General features: G+C 39.8%; 1 pseudogene; it reads right to left on the reverse strand.

The window, feature by feature from the left end:
* Window positions 1-8,248: 8,248 nt before the first annotated feature.
* Window positions 8,249-16,520, reverse strand: LOC117455437 (sodium-dependent neutral amino acid transporter B(0)AT3-like; annotated as a pseudogene).
* Between the last annotated feature and the right edge of the window lie 6,345 nt (window positions 16,521-22,865).

A 22,865-nucleotide genomic window follows, 5' to 3' on the forward strand; every position in this document is an offset into this window, starting at 1 on the left:
AATCTGGTTTGTTTGTTTAATAAAAAGCCCTCGTGTAAAGCGGCGTGGTCTGATGTTGATTACAAAGCTGTAACATTGAAAGTTATACACCGCAGCATAAATAAGGAACCCCGAGAGAAAACTGCGCTAATACATTATTTTTCATTTGTAACGTGATACAGTCTACATTGCATTTATTATTTTACAGTTGTACAAGGTTTCCATGACTTCAGTCAATGGTTATTATCCCTTACAAAAGGTACTGTACAAGTATCTATTGTGGATGTAGTTCCTTATCAAACTTCATTTGAATTATGTTATCTTTCATATTCATACAGACTACAATCAGTCACATCCATTATAATTCAATTGAATATTAAAGTAAACGCATAAAGCATGTATTTACACATGGTAAATGCATTTAAATAACAATAAGCAGCTGATTTAGTTACTATTTACTTCTCAAACACATCACAATAGTGGACAGATTAATGTACTTTCATTGCATGGCTCGAAGTCAGTTTCCTTTTGGGATAGTACTTCCTCCCATTCTTAAAATCAAATAGCGAACCACATGGTAAACTGTAGCTGTCTAATCGAAGTTAACCCCACTAAAGTAAAGTTACCCTGGGATCGTAATCTATTATGGGTTTACATTTACGTCATTAGACTTTCTCTTGGTCAATTTCTTACAAAATACAAATTGGATTAACTGTTGTGTTCGAAAGCTGTTAACATTCATGATGTTCGCGGGTACATTTTGACCCATCATTTATTTCAGTCCAAAACACAACAAAAAAATTACTATCATCCAATATTGTTTTAACTACATCATAACTAACTTATTATGCATTCATAACCGTACAATCCTGTTGTAATTGTATTGTTCAAGTGTTAGTGTACATATTCTTTGAGAAAGGTCGAGTTCCCATGGGGGGAGGGGGGGCAGACCAGAAAGGCTTCCCAAGATGAATCTTGATTGGGCCAAATTTGACCCCGAGTGACCCACAACAATTCTGCTGGGTCTTCCCAGACCCGAACACCAAATTATACACTTTTTTTTTAGAGACCTTCAGACTTGGCTAAAATGGTCAAAATCAGTTTAGTGTTTAGCTGATGTGGAGGATCATGAAGCCTTGCTCCGATAAAAAAAACTAGAGCGTAGTTATTATATAGTTTTAACTTGAAACGGGTCACGGGAGACCCGAACACAACATAAGGGTTAAGAAATATATATAATGTTATAACCTCACACAAAGTGATAGGAAGAAGCAGGGCCCACCTGGTCACATGTCAGATCAGAAATACAGTATCTCTGAGATAGAGCTCCAGGCAAAGACACTGCGAGGGTCCCATCATTTCCCCTCACATATTCTGGTGCATGGTGCAGTCCATCTTTCTGAAAGCGAACATGATGAAGGCCACAATATCACAAACGAATGGACTGTGCGATAGGATGCTCCCCATTATAATAGCTATACAAAAATGTTGCTTTTACGAAGATAGTAGTACTTCACTCACTGTTAATGTATGAGATGGATGTTTATGGTGTTTTTAGAAGGACAATCTCTTAATGTAAAAGGTGTTCTGAAAGTTAGGCAATGCAAAAAGTCAGATCAAATAAACCAATAAGCAGAGCCGGCCCGACCCATTGATGGCGCATTTCCACTGCAGCAGCGGGTAGCCCCGTTTAAGCGTCCTTAATCGTCCTCAAGCGGCCAGGCCAGTTTTTGGTGGCCTTTCCATATAGCGTAGCCCCGGCTAGCGGGTACTTTTTCCCTCTTTTTCCGGCCCCATAAAATCGTGGTTCTATCAGGCCAGGCCAGGGCTGAACTAGTGACGTCAACACTCTCGACTGCTGATTGGTCAGAGAGAATCGTCACAAGATCGTGCGCGAGATCATCCCTAGCGTCGCATATCTAGAAGCAAGCTTGCAGCATTTTTATACACAGCATTTTTGTAAACGGAGGAGCTACACACCAAGAAACAAGTAAATTATCGCTTCCACATCCTCCATTGTTGTGTGGGTTTTGTGAGTTGTGTCGCATTGAATAATAATAATACCTTACATTTATTATAGCGCTTTACATATACACACATTACACATATATCATACATTCAATGGTCAGAAACTGTGGACAATACCCACAGGAGCAAGTTCAGGTGAAGTGTCTTGCCCAAGGACACACCGGCTTTACAGACGCAGCAGCGGCGGGTTTCACCCCTTGATCATTGCACAGTGCACTGCGCCACACCGTCCATCTTCACGCCTTGAGGTCATCGAGGCGCATTGATATCATACATGTACTGTGGACAATACCCACAGGAGCAGATCCGGGTGAAGTGTCTTGCCCAAGGACACAACGGCCTGACGCAGTGGCGGGTTTCGAACTAGAGTTCCCCAGCACCCCTTGATCTGATGATCAGATGCACAGACCACTGTGCCACCCGTCCCCTGAAGATGACGCCTGCAGTTTTACCCAAAAAGCCGATCGCCCCGCCTACACTGCGTTGCTACCCCAGGGCCCTGTCTCGGGTCGACTATTTTCATTTCCTCGCTCCTCGGTCCCACCGGAAGTTGATTTGTCTGCGCCATCTTGAGTAGCGTCCCATGGCTCTTATTTCTGCCGGAGGACCGAGGATCGAGGAGCGATAATGGAGGAGCGATAATCGAGGAACCACCAGACCATCCTCCGATGAAATCCTCAGACACTCGCCCCGCCCCCTTACTGTGTATCGCTCACTGATTGGACGATGCAGTGCACTGATCTGATGCTTCTTGACATGAGAGCAGTTTCCCAGCGGAGTGAAGAAAATGAAAATGAAACTCACGAGAGTCACTCCTCAGTCTATACTGTGTTTTGTTTCAATTCATGTTTCATTTAGTGTGGATATGGATGTTATGTGACAGTATTTCTGAGAAAAAGTCAGCTGAAATGGTGGCATAGTTGCCACTGCTTTACGTGTCAACAGCATGTTTGAACGTATTTGCAGCTGTAAATGTGGCTGTTTGGCCACTGACGTTGCCATAACAACACCTGAATTTAAATGTGCAAGCTCTTTTTGTGACAGATTGATATTTCCTATTGACAGCTAGTTTCTATGTGAACATTATGAGATGGACAGCCAGAGAGAATAAATGAAAAACAGTTATGAGATACTATATGACAAAACAAGAATAAGTGATTTGTAAAATAGCCATAAAGAAAAATATGCTTACAGTTCTGTTTCATATCGGTGTTGAGAGATGTATCCATAGATCTCTTAATCAGTAGCGTGGCGTGGGGAAAAAATTAGGGGAAGCCAATCATTTCCCTTTATTGGGTCGGGGGTGTGGTGGTCAATGTAATAACGTAACCAGATGAGTGATTACAGCACCCGGTATCATTTTACACACATTTGTATCATACAGATGCAGGACTTACACACGCCTGTTATCTAACCCAGGGGTTCCCAACCTTTATACGATATATATATATATACGAAAACAAGATATGGGGACATTTTCTGCACATGTCAATAGCAGATTCAACTATCTTTTTTTGGAAATTAAAATACTATATATAAATATATACATAGGTACATGTAGTTGGCAAATGAATAATAATAATAATAATAATAATAATATATGCATAATTGCATATAAACATTGTGAACACTTATTTTCAAGTGACTTTTTTTACATTCATAAGTTCAGGCTGTGGTTTGGAACTGCTTTTGAATGTTATTAGACATTTATTTTCTTATGGAAAATGTTGTGCATAATCAGTACTGTTTTAAGCTGTACTATCTCAACACATTTTAATAGATTGAGTTTTTTTAAATATGGAAGTTGTGTGTTCATATTATTACCAACACCACAGACTATTCGTAATACTTTTTTTTGGGATGTTATTATTTTTTGTAGATTTGTTGAGTACGTGTTTCCCCATATTTCGGAGCAGTAGTTTCTAAGGCAAGGCAAGGCAAGTTTATTTATACAGCACCTTTCAGCACTAGGCAATTCAAGGTGCTTTACAAAAATGAAAGACATTCAGACAAAGGCATTTAAAAACAGTAAAAGATAATAAAAGAAACATTAAAAGAAAAATGAAAAATGAAAGACATTAAGAAAATGGCATTTAAAATCAGTCATTAAAAAGAAAAGCTAAAAAAATAAACATTAAAAGATAAAAGTTACAGTGCAGTCTAAGATATGAATAGTTCAATTATTTCGGTTCTTGATTTTTAATTTATTCACAGAACCTCCCTTTGGAAATCCGAACATTTCCGTCCCGATTGTTAATTTAGACCAGGGGTGCCCAACCTTTTTTGAACCGAGAGCTACTTTTAAAGTTGCCAGTCTGCTGAGATCTACCAGTCCAAATAGAGAGGCGTAGCCATTACTGACAGCCTACTACCAGGTAAATACACACTTCTACTTGTATAAAACTGACCTTTGTACGATTAATACTTCATAAAATACTGCAGATCCTTTATCTTACCTCTTTCTAATCTACACACATACAAGTATTTAACTGAAGTTACACAACAGTGTTGTTGATACAGAGTTGGAGTTTATTCACACGTCACACTACAGTGGGTAATGTTTTCAAGAAACATTGAACAGTGCTGCCACATATGACACAGGAAAAAAAGAAAAGACTCTGAACCCTTTCTTTGCCATTATATAAAAATAGTGTTGCTACAAAAGTATAAATGAGGCTTACTAATAAGACAACTCAGATCTGAAGCTACACAGGAATCTGCTGTAACAGTGCAATAAAAAAGACAAAATTAATAGAATCAAACCCCTTTTTTTGTTGCATTTTAGTCGAGTATAAAAAGAAATGCCTTTAAAATAGGATGCAAGCAACACTAGTTTCTTAACCTGAATTGATAATAGACTATAATCAATTTAAGTTTGCATTCTTATACCATTTTGTACAATAATTATAATGAATAAGTTCAAACAAACTAAAACTTACAGTTGATTAATAACGGTATGTAACTTGAGTTTTTATCATATCAAAAACCTTTTGAAATGCTACTGTTATTTTTACTGTCCCCAAAAGCGCGTCGGCAGCCTCCAGGAATGCTTCTTTCACAACTTTGCCGTCTTTGAAATACTTCATGTGTTTCGCAAGAACGTGACTGACACGTTAAGATGCTCTGGTAGCAGCCTTGCTCTTGTTGTTGGGCCTGGTGAAAATGGACTGCTGTGCATTCAGCTGTCCTCTCAGGCCCCTCCCCTTTTGGAGCGCAGGGCAGAATTAGGAGGGAATTCCATCTCGCAGCGTTTGTGCACTGTTTTGAAATGCCTCTCCTAAATTACCCTTCTTCGATAAAGCCACGCTCGCATTGCAGATGAGACAGATGGACTTTGAATTGGAATAGATACAAAATAATCATCTTCCCACTCGGAGTGACAATGATATATGTTTTGCTTCTGCCATAATTGCGGTCTTGTGTGTGTGCGGACTGTCACTCCTGTTGACACGGACAACGTTAGCGAACTAGTGCACTGCCCACTGCTCACCAGCCACGCCCCGACACATGGGGTCACGCCGGCCAATCACAAAGCTTTGATGCGTTCAAGTGCATTATTCTGGCACAGGAATAATGTTATAGGACATTAACGATAAAACAGAATATTGTTGTTCTATTTTTAGACACATCTCACGATCGACTGGGAATCTCCCCGCGATCGACCGGTCGATTGCGATCGACTGGTTGGGCACCCCTGATATAGACTGATTGTTTTCACCATGTTATGCTCGCATGACATCCACAATCGGACCCTCAGGAGGGTGTACTAGCCCCCTACTCTGCTTTGCGTTCCATAACAAAGTCTTTAAGCGTTACCTGAACACCCCGTGTTACCAAAACACTATTTTTCACCCGTCGGTGATGTGATACTTGTTCCTCAGTACAAATCACCCAAAAACTGATTGTAACCCCTGGCTACGATGGATATCACAAATATCCTACTTTCGAGCAGTCCCTCTCATAAATGTCATGGAGTTTCAGACGGTTTTCACCATGTTTTGCTCGCATGACATCCACAATTGGACCCTCAGGAGGGTGTACTAGCCCCCTACTCTGCTTTGCGTTCCATAACAAAGTCTTTAAGGTGAGACACGGCAGGCAAAAACATCGTTTTTCAAGTACTGGTCAATTTTGAGATTTTGTGCTATTTTGATTCTATAACATGTTTTCTTTCAGGCTTTTGTAAGAAACGTACAAAATACACATTTAAGTGTTTATTTTACTATAGTTTGTCTATTTGCGTCTGTATATTTCTCCTAAATTCACCAAAAGTTAGCATTCTAACGTAACATAAAGTACCGCGACCGCTGTGTGCACCATGTCATCAGAGAATATCGTTGGAAAGCTCCGTCTCTCCTGCACAATCTCATCAGATCCAAATATGGTCATTTCCTTTGTATCAGCAACCAATCGTGAAAGCACAAAGGGGTCTTAAACCAAGAAACGAAATCTCATTGGCTGGTGTCAATTTCTGACAACGTGATTCGTTCAGATGCGTCACGTGGTGTGCTAAAACACTTCCTGGTTAGCTTTCCGCTAGAAATTGAAATCTCAAAATGGCAAAAGAACGGCGAAAAAAACGTTCACAGAGAAGACGACAACAATTGTCACTTGCACGAAGCAAGATTATACAAAAACAAATGACCCCGAACATGAAATACCTTCACGAAGTGCGTCGATGCGCAAGCTATCATCCAAAGAACAGGAGGGTTTAGCTAGCGCCTCACTGCAATCTTTTAAGGTAGTTTTCTCAAAATGAGTTTTTTCTCCTACTCTGAGTTCGAAATATCAACTTCAGTAGCACGTACATACACCAAACCTTCCAGTTATATTCCTATCAATATTATGAAGGCTTTTACAGAAGGGTTTGTTCACATCTCATTCATAGCCTGAATTATACAACATTGTATACCTAAAAACATGGCGAAATTTGATATTTTAGGGCTGTTGACAGTATTTTCTGATTTATGGAGTGATACAAAGAGATATCCAAAATCCCTTCTGTAAAAGCCTTAGATACTAATATGACTACAAAATGAAAAAATAATTTTGAACCTGGCTTTATCCAAAGTTCAGATTTCGATTCCTGAAATGTGTTAATGTGTGCATATTTAATGTTTAAATTTGCATATTTAAACATGCTATTTCAGAAAACTTGTAATACAAAAAACAATTCAATTTCCTTATTGTAAGTAATTAACTGGAGACATTTCTAGCTGATACCTTAAGTTAAAAAAATTACCCTATTCACCTGGGGTGTCTCGCCTTAAGTGTTACCTGAACACCCCGTGTTACCAAACACTATTTTTCACCCGTCGGTGCTGTGATACTTGTTCCTCAGTACAACTCACCTAAAAACTGATCGTAAACCCTGGCTACGATGGATTCCCAAATATCCTACTTTCGAGCAGTCCCTCTCATAAATGTCATGGAGAAATTAATTACGTTTAAATTTAAAACATTAAAAGAAAAAATACATGGATACAAGTTACAGTGCAGTCTAAGATATGAATAGTTCAATTAAAAGCAGCGACAAAATAGGAGCATAATAACTGAACGCTGCTTTACCATGTTTAGTTCTGACTCTGGGGACAGAAAGCTGACCAGTCCCTGAAGACCTGAGAGATCTGGATGGTTCATCATTTAGCAGATCAGAAATGTATTCTGGGCCTAAACCATTCAGTGCTTTATAACCAGCAGCGATATTTTGAAATCTATTCTTGACACACAGGAAGCCACATTTTCAAATGGGTGTGAGATTGTCGCATACCTTTATTCCTGGGATTGCGATCAACCCAGTCTCCAATCAAAGCCCGAGCAGGAGCACCGACCACTACCACCCAAACACCGCAGTCAGCCAGGTTACGGCCGTACAGCTCAATCAGGAACACAGAAATTGCAAAGTGCCACATGCGGTCTTCCTGTTTACACACATAAAATAGTTTCATCATGTATTGTTTTGCTAAGACATCTTTGTAGGCCGTCCACATCTCGACAACCTTGCCATTCTTTACGTTCTTAAGTCTTATCATTTCTCCAGGAATCTGTATTTTCAGGGAAAGATTCTTATCCACATTGACAACGCTCCACTGACATAGATGAGAAACTTGGGACCCTTGAGGAAGATTAGAGCTGAACCTTGTGAGGGAAGGCAAACCAATGAATGAGCACACATGATGCTTGCTGCAAATATGTTGCCACAAGTTCTAGTTTAAAGTTGAGTTCACCTGGTACTGTGTATTCACATCTCTCTTGGCTCTGTCATCCCTGATGTCGCCAGACTCAACTCCACCACAACCCCCCCACACTGGGAGGCCACCTGCTCGCTGGACACTTCCTAGTGTAGGATCAAAGGGCAAAAGAGCGGTTGCACTCTTGTCCCATTGTTGATACTACAGCGTGTCATTATTGAAGGTCACAGCATCACTTGATGCTTGGACCAACACCAAGGTTACTATGCTTGGGATAACTTACTTATTAACATGCTAGAAAGCAATTCTTTAGAGATCGCCAAACACCAACTTATGATGATATTGTCTTCACAAATAAATACACTTATTTGTCTTAACCTGAAGGTAATATACAGTGTCCTTTTGACCTCAGCAAACTGCTTTAACCTCTTCAGCTGGTTTGCAACACACTGTTATTAAGTACTCTTTTTTAATACAAAAGACATACATAACGCCTGCCATTTGTCAACACAAATCACACAGTGAACACATAAGAAGATGAGGAAAAGACGTGTCCAACAAACAGACTTCCCAATAGCATTAGCTTGACTCCTTGCATAGCTCTATAGATGCATTCTCAAAGCGGCAGTAATGAAAGCACTCATTGGTCATTGCCGGGTCATCCCCTTTGTTCTGGTCTTACACTCAATCCTTGCTGTTGTTCCTCCATGATGTGTCTTGTGCCATGTATCCTACATTGGGATGCTAGTGGGGATCCTAATAAACTATAAACTATAAACTAGTCTTTCCTGAGAGCTGGAATTCAAGCTGTAGTAGTTTGAAAGGCTTAATAACATCACAGTGATCAAGTGCTCCATTGTATGAAAGTGCCAGAAAGCAGAACAGGCAGAGGGACAACAAAGGCAGCCAGCATTATTCCAAAGCACGTGACACCGGGGGACACTATCACTGTCCACCCCACACCACAACAAGGACAACTGTGTAACTCGCATGGCTCAAAATACACACATGCGCATGGTCAGTGAGCCTCGGCCACACAAGCCCCGTCCTACTACTCTCATACACCCACATGCACACACACACTACACTACATCGGTCTTGCAGCTAGCAGGGTGTAGGAGCATTATTATATAACATAACAAAAGATATACAGACGGGAATGTGACTTACAAGATGATGCATATTGTTCACAGTGAGATGATGATGTAAACAGTACCTAGAAACTCAAAATGGCTGCTAACATAAACTCATGTGGCAGAGATTGTAAGCATTTGCACTGAAGATCAATCTGAGAATCAATAATGTCTTTTCAAACAGTTATCCATCACTCCGTGTCATCCCATTTAAAACGCAACACAGGAGTTGTAAAGTCTGTCTTTAATCAAATGTTAACAAAGCCCGATATCCAGCTCTAGACATTGCTATCCTGATTCTAATATTCTTCTCAGGGATATTGTCTTGCTTTGATTTCATCTCGTTGACAGTGTTTGCATTTCCTTCACTAATATAAATACAGTTGTGCAAATTAAGAAAACCATTTTTTGATTTAGGTTAGCGAAAACATTGAAATTACAGCTGCGACTGCCATATGTTATCTTAGCAATAATGTTATGTAATTAGAGACTTGTAATACCCTAATATACAAAAGATTGAAAATGGTATGAAAATATCACAAACGTTATTAAATAACAATACAGCACATCACACACATACGTGCTACTGGTAGTCCTGACCGCCAATCAGATAAAACAGCTCGTTTACAATTCTCCGTGAAATGATTCATTTTGGTATGGATTTGTGTTGTTGCTGTTCATGATGTACTTCTTCAAGAAGCCCACGAATCTGTAGAAAGCTACAAGAGGAATGGATACAATAGGAAGGACAGATAGGAGCACACAGATAGCGTAAACCCATTCAGGATAGTGCTGAACGTCAGCAAGGGGGAAGTTCACCTGTTGGGGGAAGGAGTAAGTCAATGTCTTTGCTCAACATCCAGCAGGTCGAACACTACGTAAGATGTTGAAAAGAAACCGTTGAAACTTTCTTACAGAATCTGGGTTCCAGGCGTTATATGTTGGTCTCTTTTCAGCCTCGACTACAACGTATGCCACAAAAACCACCAGAAGCATCAAAGGGCTGATAAAGCGCCATGTGGCCTGCCAGAAGATGTTGGGCCTCCTACCTGTCATCCATTCAATGTCATCATTAAACCTGAGGGAAGACGCTTAGTCAAATAACTGAACTATATTTTCATATTGCAAGTATAATAATGCCATGCATACAACCTCACCTGTTTATTCCATAGATGTATACCACGCTAATGATCTCAAGAAGGCTATGATGAGCAGAGGCATGGATCCCACGTAGCTGTTGAAAATCCCCAGCCAGTAGTTTCCAGAGCCCAGCGTGAAGATGAGAGCCACAGTGAAGGAGGTGAGGCAAATTAGCCCTTTTTAGACACAAGACAACATAGAAGGAATAGGTTATTTGTTTGATGCTGTTATGATTAATAATGGTGAATGAAGTCATACAAAGGTATTTGTTTAACAGTGTGTGCATTCCGACAGATAAAGACACTTTTGAATACGAAGGGCAAAATCATTATTCATGCTAATATTGATTAAAATGCAGTTTTTCGCCTCTCATATATGGAGATGTCCTGCCTTTCTTTGCTTTGCATCATATACTATGATATACAACTCAGTATTTTTGGTTTTGGACAGACAAAACAAGACATTTTAAGACCTCAGACTTTGAGAAACGGTATGGACATTGTTCACTGGTTTATGACATTTTATAGAACCATTGATTTATCTAGAAAATAATCAACAGATGAACTGTTAATGAAAATAATCCCTACTTGCAGTTTTTGTAATTTTATAATACAAACGAGTGATGAGTCATATAAACTCCTCAGATGTTTTGGTTTACCTGTGAACACTTCCTTTGGCATCCAGGCTGGAATAATGCTCAGGTCCAGCAGAGGAGTAAGGACCCCCTCTAGATTCCCAAACATGGAGGACAGGCCCAGGCTGAAGAGCATGATGAAGAAGAGCACCGCCCCACCTGAGAGCCCGGCATGTGTATCACCGCCTCAGTGAACACAATGAAGGCCAGTCCGGTTCCAGACGCACTCTACAGGAAGGATCTGAGACGTTCTCTTACACAACAACCTCACAAAGGTTCATCACAAAACGATTACAATTATTATCAAAGTAACAGATGCGTTGTACCTCATCCAGGAACGTCTGTAGGTCACACGTCTTTAGATTGAGGCTTTCGACCTCTGAGGGATCAGTATTGTTGAAATAGTTAAACCAGTCATCATAGTTTTCCAGAGTTATGTTCTCATCCCCAATGTTGAAGGAATTAGTCAATCTTAGTATGTTCCTAAAGCCAAAGGAATGAAATGAGTACACTACTACAAGCATCACATCTTATAATGAAAACTAGCGGGGACATCTTTTCATTGATCAACTGTGAAAATAGATGGTTTTTTTGTACTGATTAATTGATAAATATTAAGTAAAACACAAACTTTTACAGCATAATTCCCTTTATGATACATACCAATTTCTGCACTTATCGAAGTTTTCATTAGCTTTAAATCCAAGAATGGCAAAAACTGGAATGGATGCATATATTGACGTGAAACTGTTCACCAATCCAACAATTAGGGCATCTCTCTCACAATCATTCCTGCAAAGATAAAGCAACGTTTCAGTTTTATTTTATAGTATTTTTCTATTGTGTACATAATGCTGTCAAATGAAAAAGGGTTTATAAAGGTCTTACTTCTGAACATTATAACTGGAAAAAGCAATAAGTCCTCCGAAGGCCAAAGACAAGGAGAAAAAGATCTGAGTAGAAGCATCCAACCAGACATCAGGATTCTTAAGAGTTTCCCACTGCAAAGAACATACTAATTGTTAGTATTCATTACTGTCAATCAGTCATTCAAAATAAAGCTAATATCAAACTTACATCTGGAGTGAAGAGATATATTAAGCCGTCTGTGGCCCCAGGCAGAGTCAGTGATCTGATCAAGAAGATGGTCAACACCAGATATGGGAAGGTGACCGTGACATAAATAGCCTGTTGGAACAGTTAATGCTGATCAAATATTTCATATTCAAATCCTCAAATCCTCATTTATCATATGCACTCCTAATGTGTGTGGGGAACTCTTCTGTCACTGGTTAGGGGATACAGACAGTCTTCCGTCCATCACCTCTAATGCAGCCTCTACCCGAGTGCTATATCACATGTTAAATAAGATTACTGATGAGCTGGTTTTTGCTGATTCCATTAGACCTTGACTTGTAGCTCGTATGCTTGGTAGATTTGTGCCAGTGATGATTCACTTTGGAGGGATCGACAGAGCACTTCTCTATAAAGCAGTGTTTCTCAAACTTTTTCATACCAAGGACCACTTAACCAATAAAAAAACACTCGCGGACCACCTAACTCCACAAATATCCAAAAAGACATCGTTTTTTACAAATCGCCTGAAAATGGTACAAACAAGTGGCAACATGTGTGATGAAGGTGTTTATCTGGGCTATATCATGCAATCGAAAGTGAAACTTAAGCTCGCTCCATTGCGGAGATATTCCCGCGAGAGTGCGGAAAACTTTATTTCAAATGTGAAATTTTACCAATATCCTCACGGACCACTAGGGGGCGCTCACGGTCCGCGGACCACACTTTGAGAAGCACTGCTATAAAGGGAGGTGTGTGGTGCAGTGGGTTGTGCGTTGGTGTTGTTTATCAGGGGGTCACAGGTTGAAACCCCACTGCAGTCAGCATGTCGTTGTGTCCCTGAGACCCTTCACCCCAAGGTGCTCCTGTGGGGATCCGCCCTCAGTGTTGAGAATGTGAGTCGCTTTGGATAAAAGCGTCTAACAAGTAACATGTAATCTATTCCAGCATCTTATTTCTATTTGCATAGTCCATTTCATATTCATTTAATGTTGACATCATATAGATCTTTGGACAGAAAGCCAGTGTTACTCTTATAGTTTCAACATTTTGAAATCAATAGTTGGGCTGTAAGATACAACAAATAGATATAATGTTAAAAATGTGTGTTACGTCTAACAGTGCAAATGACCTTTCCAATAGTCTCGATTCCCCGTATGAAGCAGATGTACACGAGGCACCACGCCGCTGCGAGGCACAGCACGAGCCACCACTGAAGGGAGCCGCTGGTCTCAATGTTTGGTGAGATGTTCAGTGTGTCACGATACCAAAAGTAGTTCACTGCCGAGCCCTTCTCACATTCACTTACATAGCCTGTATCAAAGAGAGGGTTCTTCATGAAATCATGGATGGGACTGTCTTTCTTTTTACTTGAGTTTTCATTCAACATTTATCTTTCAATTATATTATTATGAAAAGATAAGTAAGAAAATACCAGTCTGATTCAAGTTTATTGGGCAGTCCCTCAAGGAAGTGGGCTTTGAAAGGAGTGGAAGAAGTACCAGAGGATCCAGGCCAGGATCATGTTGTAGAACAGGCCGACTAGGAAGGAGACTGCCAAGGAAGCAACACCTGTATATCCACATTTACACATTCACAAAGAGATGTATGAATGTTACGAAAGGCAGTGATTTCCAGATAATCAACACAACTTTATTTTGTACAGTCCATCCCTTGTGTTGGCGTATTGCTTCCTGACTAAATGGTATTGATTGAACCTTCTCACCTAATCCTCCCATGTAAGGGGAGATTGAATTCCACACTCCAATACTTCCCATGCGGAGCCGTTGTCCGATGGCCAGCTCCATGTGCAGCAGAGGAAGTCCCTCAAACACCAAGGCAATGGCATAAGGAATCAGAAAGGCCCCTTGAAATGGGGCCAATCAAAGTCATAACAATGGCCAGAATGACTGATCAGGGACAACAACACAATACACGAGATATTCAGTAATCAGTTGACTTCAAAATAAACATCGGCAATGCCTTTTATTTTTGAAGGTCATTCGGTTTATGATTCCTGGACATTTGACTATCAACAATCTGAGCTTTATCACACGCAGCAATAGCTCTCGACACCAGACATGACTGATTACCGAGTTAATCATTTATCAATCTGGATGATTCAAGTTTATCTTCGAAACTAGATGTCTTCAGAAACCTTAATGGTGTTCTGGAAAAACAAGATAACAACATGAATAGAAGCAAATCTTCTTTGCATGATTTCTGAAACCACATCGCATCAAAATAGAGAGTGAGATAGTTATGGTTAAATAATTGTTTTGAAAAGATGTGACTATTGTGAAGCATTTCAGTGTACCTGTTGTATGGAGTGTGTGCGTCTGATTGTTTAGTGAGATTGTAGGCTATTTTCTAGTAAGGGAATTAAAATGATAGTAACAGCTTTTAAAGCAGTGTAAGTAGTTTATCATTGTGTTGTAAGAGCCTTTGGATATATTAATACAACATATTTGTCAAGCCAAATGGAAAGTCAAATATTTGCGAGCCACTTTACTGTTTTGTTAACATCAAAACGCTCTTACCATCCTCCATAGGTTTGACACAAATACGGAAATCTCCACACATTAACCGAGTCCCACAGCAAAACCTATGCAGGTTAGCAGGTATTGAACTTTATTGTCCCATTTTGGTCTTCGGCGATGTCTTGGTCATCATCCTGCATCTGCTCAGCACTTCCAGGTGTAGCCATCACTTGTTTCCGTTGGTATTTCAGAATATTGTAAGAGGCAAATCTTCTTTTATCTGACTCGTCCACTCTGTCCGAGGAGAAGGGGAGGACCTGGGGACTTGTTACCTGTTTGTATCAGGAGGCGAAGGGGCGACATGTTCTTTATCAGCCTCGTATTTTGTGTTGGCTTTTAATCCCGTGGGAACAATCTGGTTTGTTTGTTTAATAAAAAGCCCCGCTGTAAAGCGGCAGTGGTCTGATGTTGATTACAAAGCTGTAACATTGAAAGTTATACACCGCAGCATAAATAAGGAACCCCGAGAGAAAACTGCGCTAATTACATTATTTTTCATTTGTAACGTGATACAGTCTACATTGCATTTATTATTATTTACAGTTGTACAAGGTTTCCATGACTTCAGTCAATGGTTATTATCCCTTACAAAAGGTACTGTACAAGTATCTATTGTGGATGTAGTTCCTTATCAAACTTCATTTGAATTATGTTATCTTTCATATTCATACAGACTACAATCAGTCACAATCCATTATAATTCAATTGAATATTAAAGTAACGCATAAAGCATGTATTTACACATGGTAAATGCATTTAAATAACAATAAGCAGCTGATTGTAGTTACTATTTACTTCTCAAACACATCACAATAGTGGACAGATTAATGTACTTTCATTGCATGGCTCGAAGTCAGTTTCCTTTTGGATAGTACTTCCTCCCATTCTTAAATCAAATAGCGAAACCACATGGTAAACTGTAGCTGTCTAATCGAAGTTAACCCACTAAAGTAAAGTTACCCTGGGATCGTAATCTATTATGGGTTTACATTTACGTCATTAGACCTTCTCTTGGTCAATTTCTTACAAAATACAAATTGGATTAACTGTTGTGTTCGAAAGCTGTTAACATTCATGATGTTCGCGGGTACATTTGACCCATCATTTATTTCAGTCCAAAACCAACAAAAAAAATTACTATCATCCAATATTGTTTTAAACTACATCATAAACTAACTTATTATGCATTCATAACCGTACAATCCTGTTGTAATTGTATTGTTCAAGTGTTAGTGTACATATTCTTTGAGAAAGGTCGAGTTCCCATGGGGGGAGGGGGGGCAGACCAGAAAGGCTTCCCAAGATGAATCTTGATTGGGCCAAATTTGACCCCGATGGACCCACAAACAATTCTGCTGGGTCTTCCCAGACCCCAACACTAAATTATACACTTTTTTTTAGAGACCTTCAGACTTGGCTAAAATGGTCAAAATCAGTTTAGTGTTAGCTGATGTGGAGGATCATGAAGCCTTGCTCCGATAAAAAAAACTAGAGCGTAGTTATTATATAGTTTTAACTTGAAACGGGGCACGGGAGACCCGAACACAACATAAGGGTTAAGAAATATATATAATGTTATAACCTCACACAAAGTGATAGGAAGAAGCAGGGCCCCACCTGGTCACATGTCAGATCAGAAATACAGTATCTCTGAGATAGAGCTCCAGGCAAGACACTGCGAGGGTCCCATCATTTCCCCTCACATATTCTGGTGCATGGTGCAGTCCATCTTTCTGAAAGCGAACATGATGAAGGCCACAATATCACAAACGAATGGACTGTGCGATAGGATGCTCCCCATTATAATAGCTATACAAAATGTTGCTTTTTACGAAGATAGTAGTACTTCACTCACTGTTAATGTATGAGATGGATGTTTATGGTGTTTTTAGAAGGACAATCTCTTAATGTAAAAGGTGTTCTGAAAGTTAGGCAATGCAAAAAGTCAGATCAAATAAACCAATAAGCAGAGCCGGCCCGACCCATTGATGGCGCATTTCCACTGCAGCAGCGGGTAGCCCCGTTTAAGCGTCCTTAATCGTCCTCAAGCGGCCAGGCCAGTTTTTGGTGGCCTTTCCATATAGCGTAGCCCCGGCTAGCGGGTACTTTTTCCCTCTTTTTCCGGCCCCATAAAATCGTGGTTCTATCAGGCCAGGCCAGGGCTGAACTAGTGACGTCAACACTCTCGACTGCTGATTGGTCAGAGAGAATCGTCACAAGATCGTGCGCGAGATCATCCCTAGCGTCGCATATCTAGAAGCAAGCTTGCAGCATTTTTATACACAGCATTTTTGTAAACGGAGGAGCTACACACCAAGAAACAAGTAAATTATCGCTTCCACATCCTCCATTGTTGTGTGGGTTTTGTGAGTTGTGTCGCATTGAATAATAATAATACCTTACATTTATTATAGCGCTTTACATATACACACATTACACATATATCATACATGCAATGGTCAGAAACTGTGGACAATACCCACAGGAGCAAGTTCAGGTGAAGTGTCTTGCCCAAGGACACACCGGCTTTACAGACGCAGCAGCGGCGGGTTTCACCCCTTGATCTGATGATCATTGCACAGCGCACTGCGCCACACCATCCATCTTCACGCCTTGAGGTCATCGAGGCGCATTGATATCATACATGTACTGTGGACAATACCCACAGGAGCAAATCCGGGTGAAGTGTCTTGCCCAAGGACACAACGGCCTGACGCAGTGGCGGGTTTCGAACTAGAGTTCCCCAGCACCCCTTGATCTGATGATCAGATGCACAGACCACTGTGCCACCCGTCCCCTGAGATGACGCCTGCAGTTTACCCCAAAAGCCGATCGCCCCGCCTACACTGCGTTGCTACCCCAGGGCCCTGTCTCGGGTCGACTATTTTCATTTCCTCGCTCCTCGGTCCACCGGAAGTTGATTTGTCTGCGCCATCTTGAGTAGCGTCCCATGGCTCTTATTTCTGCCGGAGGACCGAGGATCGAGGAGCGATAATGGAGGAGCGATAAATCGAGGAACCACCAGACCATCCTCCGATGAAATCCTCAGACACTCGCCCCGCCCCCTTACTGTGTATCGCTCCACTGATTGGACGATGCAGTGCACTGATCTGATGCTTCTTGACATGAGAGCAGTTTCCCAGCGGAGTGAAGAAAATGAAAATGAAACTCACGAGAGTCACTCCTCAGTCTATACTGTGTTTTGTTCAATTCATGTTTCATTTAGTGTGGATATGGATGTTATGTGACAGTATTTCTGAGAAAAAGTCAGCTGAAATGGTGGCATAGTTGCCACTGCTTTACGTGTCAACAGCATGTTTGAACGTATTTGCAGCTGTAAATGTGGCTGTTTGGCCACTGACGTTGCCATAACAACACCTGAATTTAAATGTGCAAGCTCTTTTTGTGACAGATTGATATTTCCTATTGACAGCTAGTTTCTATGTGAACATTATGAGATGGACAGCCAGAGAGAATAAATGAAAAACAGTTATGAGATACTATATGACAAAACAAGAATAAGTGATTTGTAAAATAGCCATAAAGAAAAATATGCTTACAGTTCTGTTTCATATCGGTGTTGAGAGATGTATCCATAGATCTCTTAATCAGTAGCGTGGCGTGGGGAAAAAATTAGGGGAAGCCAATCATTTCCCTTTATTGGGTCGGGGGTGTGGTGGTCAATGTAATAACGTAACCAGATGAGTGATTACAGCACCCGGTATCATTTTACACACATTTGTATCATACAGATGCAGGACTTACACACGCCTGTTATCTAACCCAGGGGTTCCCAACCTTTATACGATATATATATATATACGAAAACTAGATATGGGGTCATTTTCTGCACATGTCAATAGCAGATTCAACTATCTTTTTTTGGAAATTAAAATACTATATATAAATATATACATAGGTACATGTAGTTGGCAAATGAATAATAATAATAATAATAATAATAATATATGCATAATTGCATATAAACATTGTGAACACTTATTTTCAAGTGACTTTTTTTACATTCATAAGTTCAGGCTGTGGTTTGGAACTGCTTTTGAATGTTATTAGACATTTATTTTCTTATGGAAAATGTTGTGCATAATCAGTACTGTTTTAAGCTGTACTATCTCAACACATTTTAATAGATTGAGTTTTTTTAAATATGGAAGTTGTGTGTTCATATTATTACCAACACCACAGACTATTCGTAATACTTTTTTTTGGGATGTTATTATTTTTTGTAGATTTGTTGAGTACGTGTTTCCCCATATTTCGGAGCAGTAGTTTCTAAGGCAAGGCAAGGCAAGTTTATTTATACAGCACCTTTCAGCACTAGGCAATTCAAGGTGCTTTACAAAAATGAAAGACATTCAGACAAAGGCATTTAAAAACAGTAAAAGATAATAAAAGAAACATTAAAAGAAAAATGAAAAATGAAAGACATTAAGAAAATGGCATTTAAAATCAGTCATTAAAAAGAAAAGCTAAAAAAATAAACATTAAAAGATAAAAGTTACAGTGCAGTCTAAGATATGAATAGTTCAATTATTTCGGTTCTTGATTTTTAATTTATTCACAGAACCTCCCTTTGGAAATCCGAACATTTCCGTCCCGATTGTTAATTTAGACCAGGGGTGCCCAACCTTTTTTGAACCGAGAGCTACTTTTAAAGTTGCCAGTCTGCTGAGATCTACCAGTCCAAATAGAGAGGCGTAGCCATTACTGACAGCCTACTACCAGGTAAATACACACTTCTACTTGTATAAAACTGACCTTTGTACGATTAATACTTCATAAAATACTGCAGATCCTTTATCTTACCTCTTTCTAATCTACACACATACAAGTATTTAACTGAAGTTACACAACAGTGTTGTTGATACAGAGTTGGAGTTTATTCACACGTCACACTACAGTGGGTATGTTTTCAAGAAACATTGAACAGTGCTGCCACATATGACACAGGAAAAAAAGAAAAGACTCTGAACCCTTTCTTTGCCATTATATAAAAATAGTGTTGCTACAAAAAGTATAAATGAGGCTTACTAATAAGACAACTCAGATCTGAAGCTACACAGGAATCTGCTGTAACAGTGCAATAAAAAAGACAAAATTAATAGAATCAAACCCCTTTTTTTGTTGCATTTTAGTCGAGTATAAAAATAAATGCCTTTAAAATAGGATGCAAGCAACACTAGTTTCTTAACCTGAATTGATAATAGACTATAATCAATTTAAGTTTGCATTCTTATACCATTTTGTACAATAATTATAATGAATAAGTTCAAACAAACTAAAACTTACAGTTGATTAATAACGGTATGTAACTTGAGTTTTTATCATATCAAAAACCTTTTGAAATGCTACTGTTATTTTTACTGTCCCCAAAAGCGCGTCGGCAGCCTCCAGGAATGCTTCTTTCACAACTTTGCCGTCTTTGAAATACTTCATGTGTTTCGCAAGAACGTGACTGACACGTTAAGATGCTCTGGTAGCAGCCTTGCTCTTGTTGTTGGGCCTGGTGAAAATGGACTGCTGTGCATTCAGCTGTCCTCTCAGGCCCCTCCCATTTTGGAGCGCAGGGCAGAATTAGGAGGGAATTCCATCTCGCAGCGTTTGTGCACTGTTTTGAAATGCCTCTCCTAAATTACCCTTCTTCGATAAAGCCACGCTCGCATTGCAGATGAGACAGATGGACTTTGAATTGGAATAGATACAAAAATAATCATCTTCCCACTCGGAGTGACAATGATATATGTTTTGCTTCTGCCATAATTGCGGTCTTGTGTGTGTGCGGACTGTCACTCCTGTTGACACGGACAACGTTAGCGAACTAGTGCACTGCCCACTGCTCACCAGCCACGCCCCGACACATGGGGTCACGCCGGCCAATCACAAAGCTTTGATGCGTTCAAGTGCATTATTCTGGCACAGGAAGATAATGTTATAGGACATTAACGATAAAACAGAATATTGTTGTTCTATTTTTAGACACATCTCACGATCGACTGGGAATCTCCCCGCGATCGACCGGTCGATTGCGATCGACTGGTTGGGCACCCCTGATATAGACTGATTGTTTTCACCATGTTATGCTCGCATGACATCCACAATCGGACCCTCAGGAGGGTGTACTAGCCCCCTACTCTGCTTTGCGTTCCATAACAAAGTCTTTAAGCGTTACCTGAACACCCCGTGTTACCAAAACACTATTTTTCACCCGTCGGTGATGTGATACTTGTTCCTCAGTACAAATCACCCAAAAACTGATTGTAACCCCTGGCTACGATGGATATCACAAATATCCTACTTTCGAGCAGTCCCTCTCATAAATGTCATGGAGTTTCAGACGGTTTTCACCATGTTTTGCTCGCATGACATCCACAATTGGACCCTCAGGAGGGTGTACTAGCCCCCTACTCTGCTTTGCGTTCCATAACAAAGTCTTTAAGGTGAGACACGGCAGGCAAAAACATCGTTTTTCAAGTACTGGTCAATTTTGAGATTTTGTGCTATTTTGATTCTATAACATGTTTTCTTTCAGGCTTTTGTAAGGAAAACGTACAAAATACACATTTAAGTGTTTATTTTACTATAGTTTGTCTATTTGCGTCTGTATATTTCTCCTAAATTCACCAAAAGTTAGCATTCTAACGTAACATAAAGTACCGCGACCGCTGTGTGCACCATGTCATCAGAGAATATCGTTGGAAAGCTCCGTCTCTCCTGCACAATCTCATCAGATCCAAATATGGTCATTTCCTTTGTATCAGCAACCAATCGTGAAAGCACAAAGGGGTCTTAAACCAAGAAACGAAATCTCATTGGCTGGTGTCAATTTCTGACAACGTGATTCGTTCAGATGCGTCACGTGGTGTGCTAAAACACTTCCTGGTTAGCTTTCCGCTAGAAATTGAAATCTCAAAATGGCAAAAGAACGGCGAAAAAAACGTTCACAGAGAAGACGACAACAATTGTCACTTGCACGAAGCAAGATTATACAAAAAACAAATGACCCCGAACATGAAATACCTTCACGAAGTGCGTCGATGCGCAAGCTATCATCCAAAGAACAGGAGGGTTTAGCTAGCGCCTCACTGCAATCTTTAAAGGTCGTTTTCTCAAAATGAGTTTTTTCTCCTACTCTGAGTTCGAAATTTCAACTTCAGTAGGCCGTACATACACCAAACCTTCCAGTTATATTCCTATCAATATTATGAAGGCTTTTACAGAAGGGTTTGTTCATATATCATTCATAGCCTGAATTATACAACATTGTATACCTAAAAACATGGCGAAAATTTATATTTTACGGCTGTTGACAGTATTTTCTGATTTATGGAGTGATAAAAAGAGATATCCCTTCTGTAAAAGCCTTAGATACTAATATGACTACAAAATGAAACAAGAATTCTGAATCTGGCTTTATCTAAAGTTCAGATTTCGATTCCTGAAATGTGTTAAAATATGTGCATATTTAATGAGATAATAGATCATTTGCATATTTAAACATGCTATTTCAGAAAACTTGTAATACAAAAAACAATTGCCTTATTGTAAGTAATTAACTGGAGAAATGTATAGCTGATACCTTTAAGTTAAAAAAATTACCCTATTCACCTGGGGTGTCTCACCTTAAGTGTTACCTGAACACCCCGTGTTACCAAAACACTATTTTTCACCCGTCGGTGCTGTGATACTTGTTCCTCAGTACAACTCACCTAAAAACTGATCGTAAACCCTGGCTACGATGGATATCCCAAATATCCTACTTTCGAGCAGTCCCTCTCATAAATGTCATGGAGAAATTAATTACGTTTAAATTTAAAACATTAAAAGAAAAAATACATGGATACAAGTTACAGTGCAGTCTAAGATATGAATAGTTCAATTAAAAGCAGCGACAAAAATAGGAGCATAATAACTGAACGCTGCTTTACCATGTTTAGTTCTGACTCTGGGGACAGAAAGCTGACCAGTCCCTGAAGACCTGAGAGATCTGGATGGTTCATCATTTAGCAGATCAGAAATGTATTCTGGGCCTAAACCATTCAGTGCTTTATAAACCAGCAGCGATATTTTGAAATCTATTCTTTGACACACAGGAAGCCAGTGTAAAGACTTCAGAACAGGAGTGATGTGA

The sequence above is a fragment of the Pseudochaenichthys georgianus genome, chromosome 11 (assembly GCF_902827115.2).
Source record: "Pseudochaenichthys georgianus chromosome 11, fPseGeo1.2, whole genome shotgun sequence".
Lineage (NCBI taxonomy): Eukaryota > Metazoa > Chordata > Actinopteri > Perciformes > Channichthyidae > Pseudochaenichthys > Pseudochaenichthys georgianus.